The sequence below is a fragment of the Nicotiana sylvestris genome, chromosome 8 (assembly GCF_000393655.2).
Source record: "Nicotiana sylvestris chromosome 8, ASM39365v2, whole genome shotgun sequence".
In the NCBI taxonomy this organism is placed as follows: domain Eukaryota; kingdom Viridiplantae; phylum Streptophyta; class Magnoliopsida; order Solanales; family Solanaceae; genus Nicotiana; species Nicotiana sylvestris.
Genome location: NC_091064.1, coordinates 164,700,422 through 164,706,010, shown reverse-complemented (window position 1 = coordinate 164,706,010; position 5,589 = coordinate 164,700,422). Strand labels below are relative to the sequence as shown.

Below are 5,589 nucleotides of genomic sequence, written 5' to 3'. Positions count from 1 at the left end.
GAGCCCCTTCGGAGTCTACACACCCACAGTGAGCGCAGATACCTACTGAGTCCGAGTGCCGAAAGCGAGTGCCGAGTGACTGTGAGGCCTGAGTGAATGGGAGGACTAAGTGAATTGACACTCTGAGAGTATGCATATAGTTTTATCACTGAGTTGCATCGCATTCGACATGCACACAAGACATATACACATAGAAATGCATTTTTCTCATGTTGTACAGTATCACGTCATTCATGACTTCTTAATGCATGAACATGTAGGTATAGAGATGCACTTTCCTCATACCATCTAATAAAGAAATTTCTTATATGTTGTTGAAAGTTTTGAGAAAAATCATAGTTTTCAGAGTGACTCATATTTTCGGTGATTTCGGCAAAAGATTTGAGTTGTACTGTAATACATGAAAGACAAATGACTATTTTCCGGAATTGTGAATGAGATGAGCATTTTTATCGTAGAGTTATTATTTGTGTTACTTTCATTATATTGTTATGCACTATTACTGGTTATTGGTGTCTGACCTTTGTTTCAGCTCGTCACTACTTTCAACCTAAGGTTAAGTTTGTTACTTATTGAGTACATGGAATCTGTTGTACTCATACTACACTCCTGCACCTTGCATGCAGATGTTGGATGTTGATGTTGATGTGTACGATGGGAGCTGTATTTGAAGATGTACATACAATTGAGTTATGGCTATCATTTTTCCTTGGTTAGCATTAGATTCGAATTCTGTTCAATTACATTCCAAACAAATGTTGTAATTATTTCAGTTCGGTCTTGTAAAAATCTAAATCTTATAAGCTCATGATTTGTATTACCAGTCATTGGGGAGTTGTATAAGTTCATTTATCTCATCTTTGACTCACATCAGTATTGTTATATTGTGTTTTATTGTTAATTGACTTACCTTGCGGGTTGTGTTAGGTGCCATCACGTCGGTTTCGATTTTGGATCGTGACAGAGTACGAGTTCAAATCAAAATTCGTGCTAGTTGAAATCAAGATCATTGTTCGTGCTAGTTGAAATCAAGATCATCATTCGAGCAACAAATATAGATTCACAAGATCAAGCTTAATGTACATAGCATATAATTTAGCTATTTGAGGTCCTAGCTAGGACGAGTATACTTTGAGATTATTTAAATTTGTTTAATAATGAATGGACTATTTCACAAATTAATTGCTTGGAACTGCAAGTACATATTTGCAAGCAAACAACCATGGCTACTAAAACCATGACCTTTGAAGATGGGCAAGTAAAGCTCTCTCCATATATATAGCATATAATTTGTGGGTACAAGGTTTTAATATTAGTGAAAAGACTCTAACATGAAAGTGGATAAGGGAGGTGTTGATTGCTTAGAGCAATAGGAAGCCATAACTCAATAAGAGAGAGGAAAATCGATGAAGCGAAAAAGAGAGAGAGAAACGTAGATTTCTGATACATGTAACAAAGTATATTATGTGATTGAATTATAATAAGCACGGCGAGAAATTTATAATATTTGCATGTACATTAAAATGACTAAACTATCCTTGAGTACAATACTTATCAGTACCGTACCAAGTGGCTTATATTTAATTTTCTTAATAACCTTTACAATTTTTGTAGTTTTTATTTTCCTAATTTTCCTTCATACCAAACATGCCCAAAGTCTCATCGAATTTAAATTTTACCTACAGTTGTTAGGCAAATAGTGCGTCAGTCCATGTAGACAAATAATGCTTGCTTTTGATTACAATTAGCGCTAGAACAGAAATAGAAATGTATTCACTTGATGGTACTGCTTGTGTATATGGAGTTAGCTACCTCGTGGGTTTTTCGTATGGTTCTTGATTTGCTCATAATAGTATGGCATCGACACCACAAGTCGTTAGAATTGCTTTAACATTATCACTTCACCTTTCAAATCTACCACATCAACAATCGGTAACATTACAACGTCTAGAGAATGTAAAAGCACATAGGTAAGACTATTTCGGGAAAGAGCTGCAAAAAATCATACAAAACGATGGAAAACCTGTTAATTCTTAAATCTCAAATCTCGATCAAATGATTCACCGCAGGTTCCAAATAATAATAATTAGTCGGTGAATAACTCCTCGTGATCTCTCAAAGTATCATTTTATTACATTTCAATAAATTCATGTCCTTGTAATACATGCTGATACTTTTTTTAATAAGGATACATATATGTTGATACTAATTATCATACAAAGAAAACGAAATTTAGACTACATTAATAACAATAGGATCAAGCGATTTATTGCTCTTTGAAAAGGAAAAAGAAGTTTAGAGCCTACATTTTTGTACTTGCATCAAATAGTTATATGGCAATTTAGTATAACCTTATAGAATAAGTGTCTTAAAAGTTTTAGCAAATGCAGTCCATATGCTCGTACTCTAAGATACTAATAAAAGATCTGAAAAAGTCAACAGCCACAGAAAATAAAACTCAAACTGCCAAAGTATCGTGAGCCAAAAAATAAAGGAAGAGTTACCTCCAATTTCCCTATTTGACAGCCAGCTTCATTTACTGTTAAAAGAGTAGCATCTGAAAGCTTCCGTAGACGCTGCTTCTTTGAATAGTTACTGCCTATTGTCTTGACTGACATATTCTAGGCATTAATGTCTCTTTTGGGGTTATTTTCAATATTCGCGTTGAACTCCTGTAGAACATGTGACAACATAAGTAGAAAGATTTTGGAAAATATTTTGATGGTAACACAGACAGTAGGTATTTAACTTAATTACTTGAGAAAGGAAAAAATAATTCTACAAAGAATTTAGAAGAAAAGAAACTCACTCTCTCTTATATTTCTTTGGAGATTAGAGAGATTCGGAGGCATGCATGTCCTTCTTCTTCAAGTTCCTAAATAATACTAATAAATATTTAGCATTTATATTTCTTTTCTTGTACGAGTGTTGGCCAAGAACTTGAACCCACATTAACTACTTGAACATCAAAGAACATACAACCATAGAACTCCCCATCAAAACATCTCTGATTGTTTTCATTCCAAAAGGCACATTCACCAAAAAGTATTTCCAACTTGTATTCAGTTCCTTTGCGAGCTTGCACCCCCTGGCTGATACAATATTCCAAATGCAAAATGTACACAATAGACAAAATTATAAAACGTGTGATATACCGAATCATATTATATGGGACTCCTGGATCAATTTTCTTATCTTATAAAATACTAAGACGGGAGAAACTTTTTTGGATTATCATTGTTCTTCAGGAGCTTTTGGCAGTATCAGCTTAAAGTAATATTTACCCTGATTCGACTGCAGGATTGTATTTATTAGGTTCAATGATGGGGTGTTAGCCGCAGAGCTCAGGTTACTCTGTTTAAGCTTCTTATATATTTGTAGAAAGGTACAGTTTAACTAAGTAAATGGAAGTGCATTGAAGCTGGGAAGAAAATGTGCGGTCATAGTTCATGGATGGGGGTAATTTCTGATTCATTTTCTTACTGGAAAACTGTTGCAATAAATTAATTGAAAGAATATTACTTTCTCAACAATGCCCTTATAGCTCACAGTAGACTACTGTGCAACCTTTTGCACTTTTCATTTAGACAGTTTTTTATTTGATTAACATGAAAAGAAGCTAGCCAAGACAACTTCTTCCCATTTTAATCAAATAAAAAACTGTCTAAATGAAATGAAATTATTGCATGTTTCTTCTTAAACAAATAAGAAGAATGAGAAATCCAAAGCGCAAAAGTGGAAGCTTAGAAAGAGAGCAGCACGAACTTACAGGATAAATTTAAGAGTCTGTATAAAAGCAGGTTACATATTTATTGCCCGACGAAAAACCAAATTATCTTTTTCAATCCTTTAGCTATACTGCAAAGCACCTCAGATTGAAAATAAAGCACACGCGCATAAGTGTATGAATCTCTTAAAAATTTTCATAAATAGCACAAGTGCACCAAATTTAAACTCAAATTAAAGCACTTAAAAGAGGTTCCTAGAGAGCAAAGTACCTCCGGCATAGGTTTAGCACTAAAGAGAAAGAACTTTTTCCAACTCTTGTTTCTCATTTTTTTAGGTCTTTGGATTATGTCCAAGATTGTGAATCTGAGTCAATAAACCCAAAGATATTACTTCCGGTGAGACCTTCTAATATCAATATTTCTTCCCAAAGCACAAAATTTGGATGTACACATCATATATAATAAAGTTATTTTCCATTGGGAGAGAAATAGAAGAAGATTTTAAAAAGTAAAAAGTTAAAACTCGAAGCTACTTCTTTTATATAATTGTCTTCTTTTACATAATTGTAGGCATCACGATGGGGCAATGTTACGGTAGTAGAGCATATTTCCTGGCCTCATATAGTTTTTGAAGGATCAAGGAGTTTTAACATATAGTTCCACGGAAAGTAGAACTTAAGGGATAAAACTGCGGAGCTTTCGGCAAAAAAGGAAAATAATATCAAATTCTTGAAATTAGAATGAAATTCAGTGTGTTCTAAAATGACAACAGACTAATATCTAATGTTGTAATACAGAATAGTCTATGCGTGCACATTAATTGTATGGGAGCATCCATAGAGCTTTAACGCTCTGGGAAGCCCTTGTGGAATAGGATTTGTGCATAGCAATGTGCATATCTCAAAATTCTTATTATCTTTTTCAGTTTATAATCTTCTCATTTTTCGAGCTCCACCGTTTAATCTCCACTTTTACCTTATGCAATTTGATACATCAAAGAAAAGGAAAAAATATGTGGCTGTCACTGATCACAAAGGAAAAATATGCAGTTGTAATTGACTTTCACCTGGCAAAAGAAAAAGAATTCTTATTGCTACTCATCTAACTAAGGCTTACCGAAGATCTAATTTATAAAGGAAATAAACTCCCTCAATATCCTGTTTGTTCTTCCTTGACAACATTTTTAGTTTATTCCCCAAATCTAGTTCTTTAATGAATTCTCAAGTTTAATAAATCAATCCGGACATCATAAGAAAGAGGAAAGGGAATACAATGAAGAAAGAGAAAGTAAAAGTGAAGCTCACCTAGAACTACAATGTCTTTGTAATTACTTATACAAGTATTGGAGTGGTGAATGAAGCTTAGTGATTCATCAGAGAAGAAAGTTGAGTAAAGTCATTTATCATAACACTTGCAGAAATAATGAAAATATATGGACGTACAAGCTCAAATATGAAAGTGAAATGAACATAGAGAAGAGCTACTTTAACGTTGTAGTTCAAAGATGAGGAAAAAAAATTCCACCTAATTGTCAAGTTCCCACATCCTCTAATTGTTAAGTAGTAAGACCAAGTCACCAGGCAATAATTCAGCATCTAATGAAAGTAACCAGCCAATCAAAAATTTGCTTTAAAATCCTTATAAAAATGCTTAAAAGAAAAGGAAATCACAGTGTGCATTACCCGCAACCAAATTTTCCTTGACTAATTTTGGAGCATTCTCGAAATGTCAACTCTTGAAAATTCGGCACATTTCTCCCACCTATTCACATGCACATTCTCGAAAAATAGACAATTAAATTATTTGTTGCAGCGGAAAAATCACAATAGAAAAGGCATTGTAGCTTTAATGCAACCCTTTA

At 33.7% G+C, this 5,589-nt stretch overlaps 1 long non-coding RNA gene across 2 annotated transcripts; it reads right to left on the bottom strand.

The window, feature by feature from the left end:
• Positions 1-2,321: 2,321 nt before the first annotated feature.
• On the bottom strand, positions 2,322-5,316 carry LOC104219862 (uncharacterized). 2 transcript variants are annotated; one of them, XR_709387.2, is made up of 4 exons: positions 5,033-5,316; positions 3,770-4,092; positions 2,810-3,092; positions 2,322-2,672 (listed from the first exon to the last, which is right to left on the bottom strand). It is a non-coding gene; the product is annotated as an uncharacterized lncRNA (long non-coding RNA). The 2 variants fall into 2 exon arrangements; XR_709388.2 differs by having other exon boundaries at positions 3,770-3,858.
• Between the last annotated feature and the right edge of the window lie 273 nt (positions 5,317-5,589).